Raw genomic sequence first — 17,462 nt, 5'->3', positions numbered from 1 at the left:
CTAACAAGCAGTCTGCTGTCAGCTATACCACGTAATACAAGTTTGTTTTGGGTTTTTTTTCCAAAGTTCTAGTATGGATCCAATGTGAGACTATACAAATGATGCAAAGTTGAATTTTAAAACAAAATTCTGGTATAAAATGCCCAGTGATGTGGAACTATAACGTCCTAACAAGACTGCATACCAGAAATTAGCCAGCTATAGACTGTATTTTTTGCCTCCACATACACAAACTTATTTCATTTTCAAAATTGAGATTAGTTCTCAGCTTATCTCCAGCTTCAATAAAAGGCTGTAGATATATCTTTATTAAAAAGAGACCAAACAAATGAAAGAAAACAAACTTCCCCTTGTCCCTCCATCAGAATTCATAATGTACTCCAAGAATTAAACTGTGAAGCAGAGTCAAAGGGGTTGATAACAATAAATAGATAGGGAAAAAAAATCCAAAACAAACAAACAGATGAGTAAATATAAGGAAAGAATTAAAACACTTTGTGCCAAAATTGATGATTATATCAGTGAATACTAATGAAATCAGCTGACGTGTAAAAAAGCACCATAGAAAAATCATACAGAGCAGATGGAGTGTGTAAGCAAATACTTGGCTTCTGAGAATGCTTGTAAAGAATATGATGGTGGGGTGCTGCAATATGTCACTGAGGTTACTGTAGGTTGCAGAGGCTTACATGAAACACCAGACATTTTCAGGAAAAGGATTTGCAAAATACCATAACCAGCAAAGTACTGAAAAAATACTAGCAACAACAGGGGAATTCAGAGTCTCAGGACCAGAACTGCATCACTCAGTGACACAGAATTTTGGAATTAATGGCCAGGCAAGGTGTGCAGAGAAGGCTGCAGTTCCCATGGCAAGGTTTCTGGTCTATGACACAGCACTCCCACACAGAGTGCAGAACACAAACAGGCCCCCACAGCCCAGCTGCCAGCCCAGGAAAAAGTGCACTCCCTTCCAACACTCCCACCAGTGTGTGTTGTGGTTTGAAAGCAAACTGAGTGAGAGGCTCTAAGTCAGAAATACAATTTAACGAGAAGAAAAGGAAAAAAAAAGGTAAAATAAAATAAATGCAATAGTATAAAAGACCACTGACAGAGTCAGAATACAGCCTGAGCAGGGTGATGGAAGCAGTCCAGGTGAGGTGGTCTTCCTGAAGCAGTGATCTCGTAGAAAGGTCTGGTAGGTCTGGTAGCTCTGGACCTCTGGAAATCCAGTGGGTGAGGGCTGCCTGTACTGTCCCAAATCCCAGCTTATATCCAGGTGAGAATGCTTGGCTCCTCCCCCTGGGCGGAGCATCTCCCAATGGGATGATGAGTCATGCAGTGGGTCCTTGATGGCCCATTAAAGAGAGATAGCTCCTGGAGGGAGTTATCTGTGAGTCATGGCAAGGCATTGATGGGCCATGAACAGAAGGCACCCCAGAGGGAGGGGGCCTGGGAAGACACTGCTCCAACAATTGCATTCATCAGGTCATGAAGATGGTGATGGAATACATCCTATACTACAACCCAGGACAGTGTGCCTGCAATCTCTAGGGCTGGTTGAATAGTTTTCACTCCTGCAAAGAGACCCACTCACCATCTCCTTCAGTAACTTCAAGGACTCAGCAAACTGCTTGGGTTTTTCCTCCCCAAACACTTAACACCTTCTTTGACCAGGATACAATCACCTTGTTGGCAATACCACATCAGTCCATCTCCTGGAACAACACACACAAGGAAGCTGTGAGGAGAGTGTGTAGGCAATTCACTGTCTGTTTGGTGAAAAGAATGAGGTCATGAAATGTTCCTGTGAGACTCCAAAAGCATAAGTTGGTATCAGCACTATTTATTTTACTGTGCTGAAATTTTCAATTAATTTTTATAAATTCTAGGAGTATAAATTATTTCCAAACATGTAAGGGTGGGGGTTTTTTCCATATTCCGTAGTTCCCTGAGCAAATGGGAGTGACTGTGAATTGGAGGAGAAAATTTACTAATCCTTTGCAACCATGAAGTTTAATCTTTAGCATCTGTAAACTCAACAAAGCCAAACGCAAAGCAGACTTTTTTAAAACTTTCCCCGACACTTTCACATCTTGTATCCAGACATGTGTTTAATGTCTCAGTCAGGGGCTTCTACACAGACTTGACTGAGGGGGTGTATATCAAATTTTAACATCTGATATTATATCCTTACTTTATTCCCTCCATGTGTAAAGCTTCATTTTGCTTTCACAGACCGAAACTCTCATCTTAAGAAAATGGTAGATGCTGTTATTATGTGTTCAGTATTAGAAAATTTTGTTAATTTATGTGTTTGCTCCTTGGAAATTTCACTTATTTATATAATATTTGTAGAGAAGTAGTTGAAGCTTGCAGTTTTCTGGAGACTCATATTTATCCCTAGTACCAAAGAAGTCCAGGAATAAGTATTGCTTATTCATCAGAGAAAATCTAAAAGTGCTGAAAGAATATAGGGGCAAATCTTCACTCTCTCTACTGAATACAGAACTGTCCTAATGCTTCTTATTGAACTTTTTATCTCCCACAAACATGAGGGACAAACAGGGAGAATTCAAAAACTGTGGCTTGTCTGTATTTTTTTTCCCTTTAGTAGAAAATTTCCTTAGCACAGAAGAATTGGATGCAAGTAACTTAGAAGTCAGTCAATACAGTTTTGATCATAGCTAAAACAATTACAAATTAAATTATCAGAGCATTTTTTACATTTTGTGTGTCATTTTTACTTCCCCTTATTAGAACAGCTTGGTTTTATCAGAGGGAGTGTGTTCTCCTATATCTCTGGATATTTTTAAGCATGCCCTTTTTATTTTTCCCTCCCCATACTGAGAGTGTAATTGTTTTGGGTTTACAGAGCAAGACTTTGATAGCAGAGCAGCTGCAGGAATGGGTTCTGTGAGAAGACCCCAGAAGCTGCCCCTATATCCAACCAAGACAGTTTTAGGGGCTCCAAGAGGGGCTCACTGCTGGCCACAGCTGAGCCAACCAGTGGTTTTGGTAGTGTCTCTGTGATGACATGTTTGAGAACAGGAAAAACCCAAATAATGCACAGCAGAAGCTGAAGGAAGGCAGTGAAAACACATGAGAGAAACAAATCTGCAGAAATTCAGATCACTGAAGGAGGAGATGGAGGAAGTGCTCCAGGCACTAGAGCAGAGATTCTCTTGCAGATCCTGGAGAAGATCAGGTTGTCCCCTGAAGGCCGTGGAGGATTCCACACTGGAGCAGGTGAGAACATTCTGAAGACAGCTGCAGCCCATGGATCTTAATGTTTCACAGAGAAGAGCAGGATTTCTGGTAGGATCCTTGGAGGATCCATGCTTGAGGAGACCGTTCCTGAAGGACTCTTGGTTGTGGAAAGGACCCATGTCAAAGCAGTTTTTGAAGAACTGCAGCCTGGTGGAGGGGTTCACACTGCAGAAGGTCATGGAGGACTCTTCCCTGTGGTTTGGACCACATTCTCCTGGAGCAGAGGAAGAGTGTGAAGAGGAAGGGATAGCAGAGACCAAGACTTTTTAACTGACACCAACATCTATCCTTTGTCTCCCTGTGACACTCAGAGGGAGAAAATAGAGTTCAGTAAAGCTGAACCTGGGAAGAAGAGGGTGGTAGGGGTGTTTTTAGATTTTTTTTTCCTATCCCTCATCATGTTACTCTTATATTAATTAACAATAAATTAAATTAATTTCCCCAAATTGAGTCTGTTTTTTGTGGTACTGGTAATGTGTGAGTGATCTCTGAGTCCATGAGATTTTTCTTGTATTTTCTCTTCCTGTCCTGTTGAACAGGGGGAGTAACAGACTGGGTTGGTTGGCATCTGGCATCGAGACAAGGTCAATCCACAAAAGGATGTTCTTGCTCATCCAATTCAGTCTCTGAAAACTCAAAATGTTTTAACAGATAGCTTTTTAATCTACCTCTAATGCCTCCAAAGATTGTGCAATAACTATTTCACAAGAGAAGTCTTGCTCTTATCATCCTTTCTCTCAGAGAGTTCTTGTAATAACCAAGGTAAATTTATCCTTCTAACTCAGCCCATTACTCTTTGTTTTATGACTAATGTTCAGTGACTTGCTCTTTGTTTCTCAGCTGTTATTGCCCTTTAGCTATTTATGCAGTTATGTTTCTCTCTAGGTGTCACCTCTTTAAGCTAAATAAATGTAATTCCTTTAATCTTCACTTCTAAATTATGTTTTATGTGGAAATAAAAGGAGACAATTATGTGAAATTTGTGTCTTTTCCCAAACACTAACATAGTTAAAATAATTTACTCTTCACTGAAGTTCTACAGTTGACTTAAACAAAACATCTTTCTTTCCCCAGAGCATAGGGACAGCAATAGGCAAAGTTTATAACGGGTCAATTCTGTGCCTTGTGTTGTGATGGATTTGGGGGTAAATGAAGCAGTTTAAAACAGTAGCTGTAAAACATGAACTCTAGGCTTTACATTTCATTCTCAATTATACCTATCAACATATGTTAAGAGTGTTATATATTTTTCAGATAACTGGGTTTTCTATGATTAGAACCAACAGACCAATAATACTGTTTTATTACATTTTATTGTTTCTGCCTGTAGAAGAGGAAAAATATGTAGAGAAATAACTGTTTCTCTCTTTTTTTTTTTAATTATAGAGATAAAAGGTCATATATTTCTGTGATACTAAAGAATTTTCATGTTCCAGAAAACAAGAGCCCAGTCTCTTGTAAACACTGTTTTTTATGAACTTTCCCATTTGTAACAGTAAATATCAAGCTTTGGGCAAAACAATATGTATATATTTGCTAGTACTCAAGCCTCTAGGAACAGTTTTCTCTAGGTGCTGAGTTTTGCAGTTTTGACTTCAGCAGACCTCTGTGGCATGAATGCACTTAGCAAACTCCTGAAGTTCATCTCTCCTCAGGTTTTCATCCCAAAAAAGATCCTGTTGACACACTTAGGAGGCTGCTCTACAGTGTGAGCTGATGTTCTGTAGCCATTGAAGGTTGAGAACCTCACTCCAAAGGTGCACTCTGGTTCACCCAGAGAGTCCAGATTGCAGTTCAGGTTCACCTGAGACCAAATCAGGCAGTTTAGTCTGATTTAGTCTTTTAATCTCATGCCTCTGGGTTCAGGTAGGGATACAGAACACATGCTGTGCCCTCACCTTGGCACTCTCCTTCTGAAGAGAGAAGTCTCCTTCAGCCTTGCACAATCCTTTAGTTTATCCTCATTCTTCCCTCTCAATCCATCAAAGCCCACAAAGTCAGGGCTGGGTGGGAGTAGCTTCCATGATATTTCACAGGCCAGCTTAGGCTGGCCTTTCTTATGAAAAGTGTGCCATTTTTGCTTAAAAAAAACATCATTGTGAAAAGCATTTGAAATGGTCTCAATTCTTCACACACTAGCAGTAAAACTGGGAAGAGGAAAGAAGGGACTCTGTTAATTTCTTCAGATGTAGAATTGTCTGTGTTATTCTAAGGTAGAAACCTGCCTGTATGCTAATCATTCTGCACAGTTTTAAACCTTGAGTTCTGGAAGATGGGTAATAAAGTTAAAAATATATTCCTTGGCAGGACATTCTTTCATTCCTCACCCTATATCAGCTCATGAGAAAAACAGAAGGTTTTTCTATCTGCTTCAATTCAATTAATAGTTTAATTCTCATTCTCTCATATTGTCTTTTAAATATGTTTAAAGAGATGTGGAGCTCTTGTTAATTAAAACAATAAACTAGATTAGATTTTATGGGATGATATTTTTTTCTGGTCTTGAGCCACTTAGTATAAGACTTTCAGATATGGTGGTATTAGCTATGTAGCTTGAAATTTGATTATATTTTTTAAACCAGGTTATTTTATTCAGAAGTAAGTTGACATTTGCAGATTTCAGTTCTCAGTTTAAATCTGTTTGCCATGGCTAGGATGATTTTGTGGAGCCTTTTGCAAGTCACATCACATAAAAAGACTACAACATTACTATATATGAATAAAAGTGCTGAGAATATAGCTATTTTGTTATTGGTTTTTTTGGGTTTTCTTTCCTCTGAAATGGTTTTATACTGCACTTTACACTATCTTATATTCTTTAAGTGGCCAAGAAAAAACAGAGGATTAAATACAGCAAGAATTATGAAAAGATTGTCTTACAGTAGGAGGGGATACATATTTATAGAGAATATTGTATTTAAAGAAAATTACAGTAACAAAGTCTAAATTGTAATAATTAGGAAATATGAATGTGGTCTATACATAATATAGAACTTACCATATAGAAACACCATGCTAATTTCCCAATATACTGAAAACAGGGATTTTTAAAGGGTTTGTCTTTGAAGAATTACATTGAGAAAACTTGAAAAATTTAAGATAGGTAGGTGATGGACCATGTACTTGTTTTAGCAAACTCATAAAGAAACATAACATTGTATTTGTTCCCTTTTTTTGTTCCTTTCTGTCAGAAAAGACATTAGAGTTTGTAGCTCCTTGTATCCATTTCTTTATCAAGTAACAGTTTATGGTAGTAGGAAGAGATTTTTATATTAATTTTTAATAAACCCTTTAATTAGACAACTTTTGTTGGTGCTGCTGAGCAGAAAGAAACACAAGAAGCAGAGACTCTGGCTTTATTAGACCATAGCACAGCAATTGCCTCTCGGATATGTTCATCACTGCTTTGTAAAGTGTGAGCTAAAACCCCTCTCAGAGGATTTCATAGACTGAAGACTTTCAGCAGCAGCCATGAAGGAATTCTCCAGCGCTGATGTCAGATTTCTCCTTAGGATGTTGCCCTCTGTTGCCCCAGATGGGTGATAGTTGATGCCCCTGACACTATCAGCTCCCCCTCAGCACGTTTATGACATCAATTTACCCTCTGACTCTGGCTGCAATACTGCTTTTTAGAGTCCTCCTCTCCCCAAAGCTCCTGAGACTTATCTGCCTGTTTATGCTCTACTTTTCTCTTCCTCCCAGGAGATCATTTCATCCCCTTTTGGGCAGAATGTTAATTCTGCTCCTGCAAGTTGCGATAGCGCACGCAGCTTTTTTGTGACTCTAAATAAGAGACATGCCACTAACAGGCAGATGCAGGAAGTTTATCTTGATGTATTTAGGCAATGAACTAGCCTGGCAAGGATGCCAGCCAGCAATCCCTTTCCAAACAATTATGCAGATTCCTAAGGATTCAGGACCCTTTTAGGCAGAAAGCACATATCACACATACAGGAGACTCGTGGCAAAAAGGGCCTTAATATGTGAGAAAAGTCCTTGGGCAAATGAATAGCTGTTAAGCACTAAGGAGAGATGGGAGGCACTGTAGAATGGAGCAAATATATACTAATCCTTGACTGCATAGAGGGAAAGTGCCATTCTGCCAAAAAATAGATGATAGTAAATGATACCATGCTGAAATGAAGAAAAGAACCAGGGAAGTATGGAAGAAATCGTGTTTTCTTTTGCCTTTTTTGTTTATTTGTTTCAGTAATCTGGCGGTGAAAATAATGTTAGTGTTAGTAATGCTTTCAAACAACTCTAAAATTGTTGGACTCTGTGTTGAGTAATCTACAAGCAGTGTAAAAAAGTGCATAAAACCAATCTGGGAATAGAGACAGAAAACACAGAAAAGCATAAAATACTAAAAGAAACACAGTTAAATCAGTTTGGAGGAAGATATCAGGCCACAAATTGGATCTTTTTACAATGTGGTATAACTTATTAAACCCCAGAACAACTATGGCCTGTGCAGATCATACCACACAGAAAAAAACCCCAAAAATCCAAAAAAACAAACTAATAGTCTATTTCTCTTTGTCCTTAGTACAAACACAAATGGGATAATAAATAAGGTCCCAGACACCGGAGCACTACAAGATAGCAATACTAAGGTGTTTGAAGGAGTGTTGAAAAGCACATAAGAAGTTGAAGGGATTTAAAAAAAAAAAAATGTTCAAGTACAAATAATTTAGTGACATTTTTGTGCATCCTCTTCTGGAAATCATATACTCTATCATCTTTTAAATACTTGTGAGATGAGTGAGGCTTCATTCTTTTATGTGATTTTATTAAATTTCTAAGCTATTTTTCATATATTGTCAAAAAAACACCAGTTCAAATCTCTGTTTGACTCTGTGTTAGATTTGGTTTCTCTAAAAGATAACCACTATATGACCTGATATAATTTCGGGGGCCTTCTTTCATCTGTAAAATATTTCTGATCTTATTTTCACAATAGGGAAGATGATATATCTGCACCCTCTAGGAATGACTGAGTTAGACTTGTATTCAAGTACAATGTCTTGCAAAGGGAGAAGAAAGTAAAGTGAATAAAATTAAGGGACTCCTAGTTGTTCAGTGTTAGAAGCTTGGTTACTGTTACTTGTTACTGTATTTATTTATGCCTTTCATATATATATATGAATTATAAAGTATATTTATATAAATATATATTTATATATACTTAAAAAGTAATATATGAAATATATATATATATTATATGAAAGTGCACCGGTATCCATAGTAACTTGCATGCCCCTTACCTTCCCTCGAATGTTTGTACCCCAGACCCCAGTTTCTTGCTCCTTGTGTTGTACGCCCCTTGCCATGGATTGAGTCTCTGCTGCTCCTCCCACTTGCCCTCTGCCTCCTCCACTTCCAGCTTCCTGCCAGTGCCTGGTCTGCCCGTCAAACTGCTGTTGCCACCCTCATGGAAAATCCAAGGACTCCCATGAAGCCTCGTTGCGACCTAGAGCCAAATGGACACTGGAAGTCCTTGGCCAGGACAAGCCAACATGGAGTTCAGACCCACAGGAGACAGCATTGGATTGGCAGCACCCTGGGATGTATACAGACAGTTTCCTGCATTCTGCCATAACTTGAGAGTACTTGGGAAAAGAGAGACCAAACAAGCCAAATTGAGTTCCTGAGAAAACCCATGAGGGTGAACTACCAGCTCTGCAGCAACGAGGGCAGTGGCAGGACAGACCCAGACCTCCTCCTCGGTGGAGCAGCAGTGGCATAGGCCATCCCTCAAGCTTCTCCTTCTTAAATAAAGGCATTTAAGGAGTTAATATTATCTCCTGCCCTGGTCGTTTCTAACAAAAAGCTTCAACTTCTCCGTTCCAGGCTGAACCATCCCAGTTCTCTCAGCCTTTCCTCAGAGCAGAGCTGCTCCATCCCTCTGATCCCCTTGGTGCCTGCTGTGGCCTGGCTCCAGCAGGTCCCTGTCCTTGCTGTGCTGGGAGCCCAGAGCTGGGTGCAGCCCTGCAGGTGGGGTCTCAGCAGAGGGGGCAGAGGGGCAGAATCCCCTCCCTGCCCTGTTGCCTACAGGGCTCTGGATGCAGCCCAGGGGGTGGTTTGCTTTCTCTGCCTGCTCTCCCGTCTTAGAATGTTGTACAAGGATGACAGTGACAGATTCCTGCATTGCCTCCTTTCAGCTGTGTTATTCAGCAAGATGAATGTAAATTAACAACTCCTTTCTTACAGCGAGGACAATGTGTCTTTCCACAATCTTTTCATAAGCAATAAAAACATAATTAATTCAGCATGAACACACTTCCTTAAGGCTTCCTGAATGGCTTTGGAAAGTTCTTCTTATTTCTGCCAAAGCCCTGTTTACCTCAGGGCTTGTTTATACTCGTGCTCTTTTCCTTCCTCTGCAAATAACTGGGTTTGGCTGACAGGAGCTGAAGGGAGGCAAGTCCCAGGGAAAACTGACTCTTTCATTTGCTCATGCTGCCAGCCTTATGTTCTTCACTTGCTGAAAAACAGAAATAACACTTATTTGAACACAGTGACAACTTGGTTTTTATTTGAGGCAATTGCTCACCGCAGTGAGGGAGGTAAAACACTTTACATCCCGTTAACTGTTGCCAGTTCCATGTAAAAAATTGGAAAGGAGAATTTGTTATCTATTCCACTTTTGCACCCCTTTACTGAAGCGAAGCTAACAGGCTCTGAAATTAGGAGGCCCCATCAGGTTTTGGGTTTCACAGCAGTGGATTGATGGGCTCAAGAAAATGCTTTTCCTAAATAACTGCTGATTATGAAAAGATTAGGACTGATAGAGTACCATTGTAGGAAACTCTGGTGTTCATCCCAAGACAAACCATGGAATAACACGTTATTCCTGTTGCTGAAAAGAATGTACATAAAATTTAAGGGGTTGTGTCTACAGCAATTGGAGGAGAATTGAAAGACTGTGATTTCACAGTCACTTTCAGCAAGCCTAAATATGGAATGTCACCAAGGGGAATATTTCTGTACCCCACACATTATGTCTGTATCTCTATTGCTTTACTTTCCTTCTTTGTGCCAGCACTAGTGCTAATTGGTGCCACTTGGGGAGTTGGGTAATTTTTAGCTGGATGAATTTCCTAATCCACCTGAAAAAGGAGCAAAGCAACAAAAACCAACCAACCAAAACAAAATAAGAACAGAAAACCCCATCAAACCATGCCTAGAAAGCTCACACAGCTCCTACAGATGGAGAGCAGAAACTTACAAGGAAAGGCCAGAATCACAACTTTGGTTTTAATCTAAGGGTGATGGAAAATTATAGTGCTGCACAGAAGTGGGGTGAAATGTCTATTTCAGCTTCTCGAGAACGCAATTTTAATGCACTGATTATACGGGGGTTTTTTAGAATGTCTGTTTCAACCAGTCAATTTAGTATTACAGCAGTTAGAAGTGAAACTACTTTATTTATCACATGGATTTGACCATGACTTATACTGCTGTTGCTTAATGTGACTCTTAGCAATTACAAAAATTTATGACACAGGTAAAAAACATCAATATACATGTCTTATTGTTTTGGTGAAATACTATGTCTTAGTACTAGAAATAATTTGAAAGCAATACTTTTATTGGATATGAAAAAAAGCACAGGAAAAAAAAATTAGAGTAGCAGTAATATAAGAATATGGGAACATAATGTAAAACAATCAAGATGCAGCAGCCCAAAGCTATTTCCTGGTGACAGAGCTACCAAAGATATGTATGTACAGTTAGCTTATCCCAACTGAGGCAAAACATTCAATTTAAATAGCCATAAAAGTATTTTAATGAGTTCTACCTAAGAGCTGAACAAGCCTAACAGCAACTATTTAGTTATTCATGGCAGCTCAGCAGATAGGTCATAAATTCTCACCAGCTTTTAAAAGCTGGATGTTTAAAATCATATGCATTTGTGAAAGTGAAATGCTGTAATGGTGAGAGTCTACAAAAGTTCTTATCTTCAGTTCCTTGAAGGCAAGTTGTAAAAAATTCTTCTTAAATTAGCTGTTACTTCATTATTTATGAACAGATGCAGACGGTGAGCAATTTTTCCACATTCAAGGGAAACTGCAAGCAATTTCCTTCTCTCAGAGTACTAAAAATATTTCAATTTTTTTTCCCTTCAATCTTCTCTTTCTTTCTGTAGGGATAGAGAGGGATGATTTATAATAGTTCTGTGAATTTTAAACACTTACACATTACCTAACATGCAATAAACCCAGAATTGGAATACACATATGTGATCTCTGAAGCATTTTTGCCTTTGAGACATTTGGTCAGCTGTGTGAATGACCCTGACAAAAGCTGAATGTGATACAAGATTGCTCACAATAAGTTGTGTATTACAGTTTTAAGGAGGTGTAGAGTGGACTGAAAGGAAAACTTTATTTTAAGATGAAAGGAAAGAGAAAAAGTTAAAGTGATGACAATTCATGGACCTTAAAAACACTTGCTATTACTACAAATCCCTTGAGGAATATTGAATAGGGGACCAAAATGGGTAAAAGAAAAAAGGAAAAGAAAAGAAAAGAAAAGAAAAGAAAAGAAAAGAAAAGAAAAGAAAAGAAAAGAAAAGGGAAAAAAAAAAAAAAAAAAAGGAGAAAAACTCATTGCCAAAAAAACCAACCGACCTACCAAAAAAATCCCAACCAAAATCACTCAGCTTTATTATGAACAAAAATATCAATGCCTTTTTACTTACATGAATGTGGAAAATTCACCAAAGGTGACAAATGAAGGCATGTAATCATAAACTAGATTTTCAAATATTCCAGTTTCAAATGAAAGTTATATTAAATCATATTGGGATGTTCAAACATGTAAATTGTCAGCGAGTGAAGAGACTGAGGTTGTATGCAAGTAGTTGTTTATTGTGAAGGTTTGAAGCTGACTAGTAACTATAAAGCTGGGTTTATATACTTTTGTAACTTGGAACAAAATTTTCCATTGCCAGGCAATAATCACATCATTGATGTTTCTTAGCAAAATTGCTTAACCATAGGCTTGCAGGTGTAGTCATACATGATTTCCTTTAAACAAAGTACTAGATTTCTTTCCACTTCCTCACTTATTTGAACTTCATCACTTCTTCACTGTTTGAACTTCCCATGGTTTTTGCCTCACAAGAGCCAGGATATCTGGAGCATCCATCATCTCCACAGCACTCCCTGTTCCATTGCCCAGCTGCCTCCCCAGAGTAAATGAAACAAAAATGAAACAAAATATGAAAAGCTGGATCAGAAATTAATTTCCAACTGTAAAATTAATTGTGAAAATATGGTATAAAATATAGTATTGCTCTTTTAAACCAGAACTGAAATTACATTGCCCAGAGCGTATTTAGGACATTACATAAGAGACTAAAGTTTTAAGCACTGAAGACCAAGGAAATCTTACTCGGGCTTTTTTAGATATTTTTTCTTGGGAGGGGGAACCTGAAATATGTATTTTGAAAATGCATATACACATAGCGTAAAGTTCATAGATCATCTAGGATCATAATAAAAAATGTATATTTGTTCAGGTATCTGGTTTGATGGTGAACTCATAATGAAGTGTCTTTGTCCAAAGTTTTCTTTTAACTAGGCAAAACTGGTATTCAGTCTAAAACTATTTAATTGAATAAACAGAAGAATAATTTGTTAATACTGAATCATTTGTTAATACTGTTAATAAACTGAAGAATCATTTGTTGAGCATATAACTAGTAGCTTATGAAAATAATTGAATCCTGGGATCCTTTTGCAGAGCTTCTGAGATAAGTGCTTTGTGATGCCAAAGTTGGTAGTAAAGTATGAAAACATCTTGTTGTAGAGACAATGGGAGGAGAACATACAAACTATTCAGCTTTGTTCTGGTCAATCAGAGAAGTACCAGCTTGGCTGATATATATATTTATAAAAATAGTGTAGGAAAGGAGACTTTCTTTCCGTGAGCACCAAACCCAAACATAAACCATAAAATGGAGACAGTTGGTTGGACTAGAATAAAAAGGGCATCTAAGTGAATTCTAATTTCACTGCCAGCTGTGCTCTGCAATGTTCAATATGATGCCAAGAGCCCTAAACTTCACATGTTTCAACTCAGCTATTCAGTTAAGCACACACAGAGAAGAAGGGGAAAATGTTTTGTCCTGAGAGCTAAGAATCAGCTTCTTTTCAACTGTTTGCTGTTGCATAAAATCATAGAGTGGTCTGGGTTGGATGAGCATGACACCATCTAGAATCCTTTTCCCAGTTTAATGAGAAGAAATAACTTATGATGCTTGATCATCCTCCATAGCTAATGAATTCAATAGAGCTCATAAGCAGCTCCAAAATTTTTTGTCCTATCTTTAATGATAAACTCTTACTGAAGTATTCAAATCCAAAGGCATATACAGACTCTTGTATTCTTTTCCTTATTTGTCAAAAGGTTGAGGAAAAAATTACTCAGAAGCTTTAGCAACTTTTTTTTTTCCCCCTACAACCAATGTATAAGAGAAAATACAATTATGATTTTTTTTCCCTACTTGTGAGGAACATTTTTTTCAGGGAAAACAAGACAAAACATCTCCTTTCTTTCCTATACCTAAAATAAAACCCCAAACAAACAAAAAACCAAAACCAAAACCAAACCAAACCGAAACAATCCCTCAAAAAAACCCAAGCCAACACCCTCCAAAAAAGAAACAAAAACAAAAATAAAACCCCACAACTAATTCAGATATTTATTTGTAATAAAGAATGTTATTCCAGTCATGTTACATTGACTGTGGAACCAATCAACATCATTTATGACTGAGAAAACTCAGGAAAAATGTAGGTAGTGTCATCAGGATTTTCACAGAATTTTTATTGAGTTTGTTTTAATTGTTTGATTAATTAGAAAACCTAATTTAATAGCATTTTTTAGTTTAGCAACTCCTAATGGTTAATCTTTATTTGATTTTTTCCTTTGATTATTTACAAATTTATGTTGTGGACACTTGTATTTATGTACCAGGACAGCATAATTTCTGCTCTCCTATAAGAATGCCACATTTAGATTGTCACTGTGTGATGCTGAAGTCCTATCACTGGTATTCATATGGTTTTCTACAATAAAAAACCCTAAAAAACATTGTAACAGCCACTCAAATCTTTAATGATAACTTAGAACTGTTGAAACTGCTAATAGTGCTTTGTATTGGACGTGACAATCAGGATGGAAAACTTCAAATTACTAGTCAGGCTTTTAACATCCAGTTTGCCTGTGATTAAATAACACTTCTAGGCTAACAAATTGCTCCAAATAACTCAAAAGCCTTCCCTAAAAGCATTTCAGACTAATGAAATAAAGAAGGCTTCACAGATAAATATGTTGAGAAAAAAAACCACAGAAACCTCTTTTATTTGTCCCCACAGACACACCAGGCCACCAGGTTAGAGGACAGAGAGAAGGTCTCAAAAAACCCCTGCCTTTACAGTACCTTGCAGGTATGAAAAGTTCACACAGTGACTCACACCTAATTCTTTTCAGACTGATCTGGACTGCCCTGAGCAGATTTAACTACACTGTAGCATCTTCTCTGGTTCGTATAAGAAAAATTGTCCTGGTTGACACTGACAGCAGTTATCTCATCACAAGTAATTAACACCAAGTCACATGTCTCCTGTTTGTAGGGCTATGGTGAAAGAGAGTCTCTTACACTCCATCTTTTCTTTCAGAACACCGTGGTGTCCCTGCTGTCCACAGCAGGAGACTGGAGCTAGATGATCATTAAGGTCCCTTCCAGCCCAAACCATTCCATGATTTTATGATCTCCAGAAAAACTTCTTCATGGTCTCTGAAGAAAACTGCATCTCCTGACTCCTGCTTAACTTCACACTTGAAAAGCTCTTTAAAATATTACAAAACTGCTTGAAGTCCTCTTATTTAAACACGTTTATGAAACAGGGCACAGTCTGCTCCTCTAGATACATATAATTACTACAATTAATTATTTTCTTAGGACACAAAAATGGTAACTATGTGTTGACCCGAGTTAGCAGGCAAACACCAACACTGTCATTTGCTAATTGCCCTCTCAGTGAGATGAAGGAGAAAAGCAGAAAAGCAAAAGGAGAAAACTCCTTTTGTTTGAGATAAAGACAGTTTGACAGGCAAAGCAGTGTGTAAGCAAAGCAAAAAGAGGACTTTATTCACTACATGCCATTGGTAGGAGGTCTTCAGCAGCTTCCTGGAAAACAGGACTCCATTAACATTAGTGTCTGTTGGGCAAGACAAATGCCATAAGCTCAAACATCTTTTCCCTAGACCTTTTCTGCTGAGAGGACATAACTTAGGGATTATCTGCTTGTTCAGCTGGGGTCAGCTGTCCCAGTCGTGTGCCCTCACAATTTCTTGCCCACGCTTTGTTGATTTGCTTTGGGAAGCAGAGTGGGGAATGAGAAAGTCTCGACACTTCAAGCCCTGCCCATAAATAGTCAAAACATCTGGGTTCCTATGAGGAAAATTAACTTCATCCCAGCTGAACCCAGCATGACGCTGTTGTGCACCACAACAACACAAGACTCCAACTACAGAAGGCTGAAAATGACTCCTTTATTTTTGGGATGTGTCTCCCCTTTATACTATACTATACTATACTATACTATACTATACTATACTATACTATACTATACTATACTATACTGTATTATTCTACACAGACCAGTTTGATTGGTGGAAGAAGGACAAACCTCTTCAATCACACTGGTCAGACCAGAGGGACATCAAGAAGAAGTCTCTCCTAGGGAAAGAATGTAAACATAGATATACTTACAAAAAATTTGTCTCTTGTTTACAGAAAATTCCCTGGGAAAATAATTTCAGAAAACCAAAACATCTCAGGCATGAACCAGGGCTATACCAGCGTAATTAACTCAAAATTAGTTTTTTTTAATTCAAAATATTATGAATTTGATGCAGCAGCACCATATTATTTCCAATGTTAACTTAGTTTCCATTTTGGTATCAGTGGAAACATTCTGCCCAGGCCAAGGACCAGTGCAAAACAAGCACTTACATTCTTCCTCCAGGCACACATAAATGCCTTGTTCTTCTTATTTGTGTTATACACATGGGCTAAAATCAGGGTAGAAAAACAATTGTAGCAGAAGATAAAAAGAGGAAGACACTAAGAAATTTTTATGCAACAATTTAAACTGAAATATTTTCCTATATTAGATTACTTGGATCATTAGAGTGTTAAAATACTAATTAGGTTAATGAAAAATCCTTAGTCCTTAAAACATTTTGTTTTGTCTATAGCAAGATTTTGGATGTAATATGATGTCTACTATTTGTTTCTATTAGTCTCTAAAAGGCCAGGTTATCTTGGTAGAATTTCTGCAATTAACATCATGTGAGCCTGTGAAACTCTAGGTCACCTCTAGGTTCTAACAGCCAGCATTTGTACAGGAAACGGATCAGATTTGCCTTCTTAGGAAACAAGCTTTTGGTATTGGAACTCATTCCTCTTTAGCTGCAGATGCTTCTCTTATTCAGATGCTCCTCCTCTGCCTGACTCATTGCTACTTGTGTGCCCTGAGGTTTGGTAGCAAGCAGATGGGTCAGGAACCCTGTGCTCCAGGGTCTGGATGCCCATCCTAATCCTGAGGGCTGTGCCTTCAGTCTGTGCAAGGGAGAAAGGCTGCAAAGACAGGTTTCCTTTGCTCTGTGGCAGTAAGGCCCACACTGACCACCAGGGTACTCCAGGAGAAGGATGGAGGTGGCCTCCGAGGCTGGAGAGTTCTGGTTGTGTTGACTGGAAAAGGAGTAAAATCTTTGGGGGCTGGTGGCTCATGGCTGGGTACTGAAGCCCTCAATAGCTTCAGGAGAGTTTTCTAATTGCTGTGAAAGGCTGTCAAAAGGAGGTAAGCTGGGTGGATGTAAGAGAAGTTAAAATACTGTTTGATGAAAAAGAGAAGAATTTCTTAGATGTAAAGCAATCCCCTTGTCACTAGAAACTACACAGACAGCTCTTCCTGCTGCTTCCCCAGCCCTTGTGGAGGCTGCCCCCACTAAGCAGCAGCAATCACTTACAGTCTCTTTTCCCATTTATCTTCTGCTATCCAGTGAAGCACTAAATGACACCTTCGCTTGCCAGCATATTCATTGCAACATTTCTTCCAACCTTCACACTGCAACACTTGCCCACTTATATTCTCTCCAGCAGCCTGTTCAAG

The 17,462-nt window shown here is 38.4% G+C and overlaps 2 long non-coding RNA genes across 2 annotated transcripts in view; one reads left to right on the top strand and one right to left on the bottom strand.

Annotated features, from left to right (window-relative positions):
• Positions 1-17,462, bottom strand: part of LOC136373693 (uncharacterized) — a 498,676-nt gene that overhangs the window by 468,008 nt on the left and 13,206 nt on the right. The window lies entirely within an intron of this gene.
• On the top strand, positions 11,425-11,953 carry LOC136373690 (uncharacterized). The gene is made up of 2 exons (XR_010745706.1): positions 11,425-11,773; positions 11,844-11,953. It is a non-coding gene; the product is annotated as an uncharacterized lncRNA (long non-coding RNA).

This window comes from Sylvia atricapilla, chromosome 2 (genome assembly GCF_009819655.1).
Source record: "Sylvia atricapilla isolate bSylAtr1 chromosome 2, bSylAtr1.pri, whole genome shotgun sequence".
NCBI lineage: Eukaryota > Metazoa > Chordata > Aves > Passeriformes > Sylviidae > Sylvia > Sylvia atricapilla.
The sequence above is the reverse complement of the archived record's forward strand: the minus strand, read 5'-3'. Positions and strand labels throughout refer to the sequence as shown.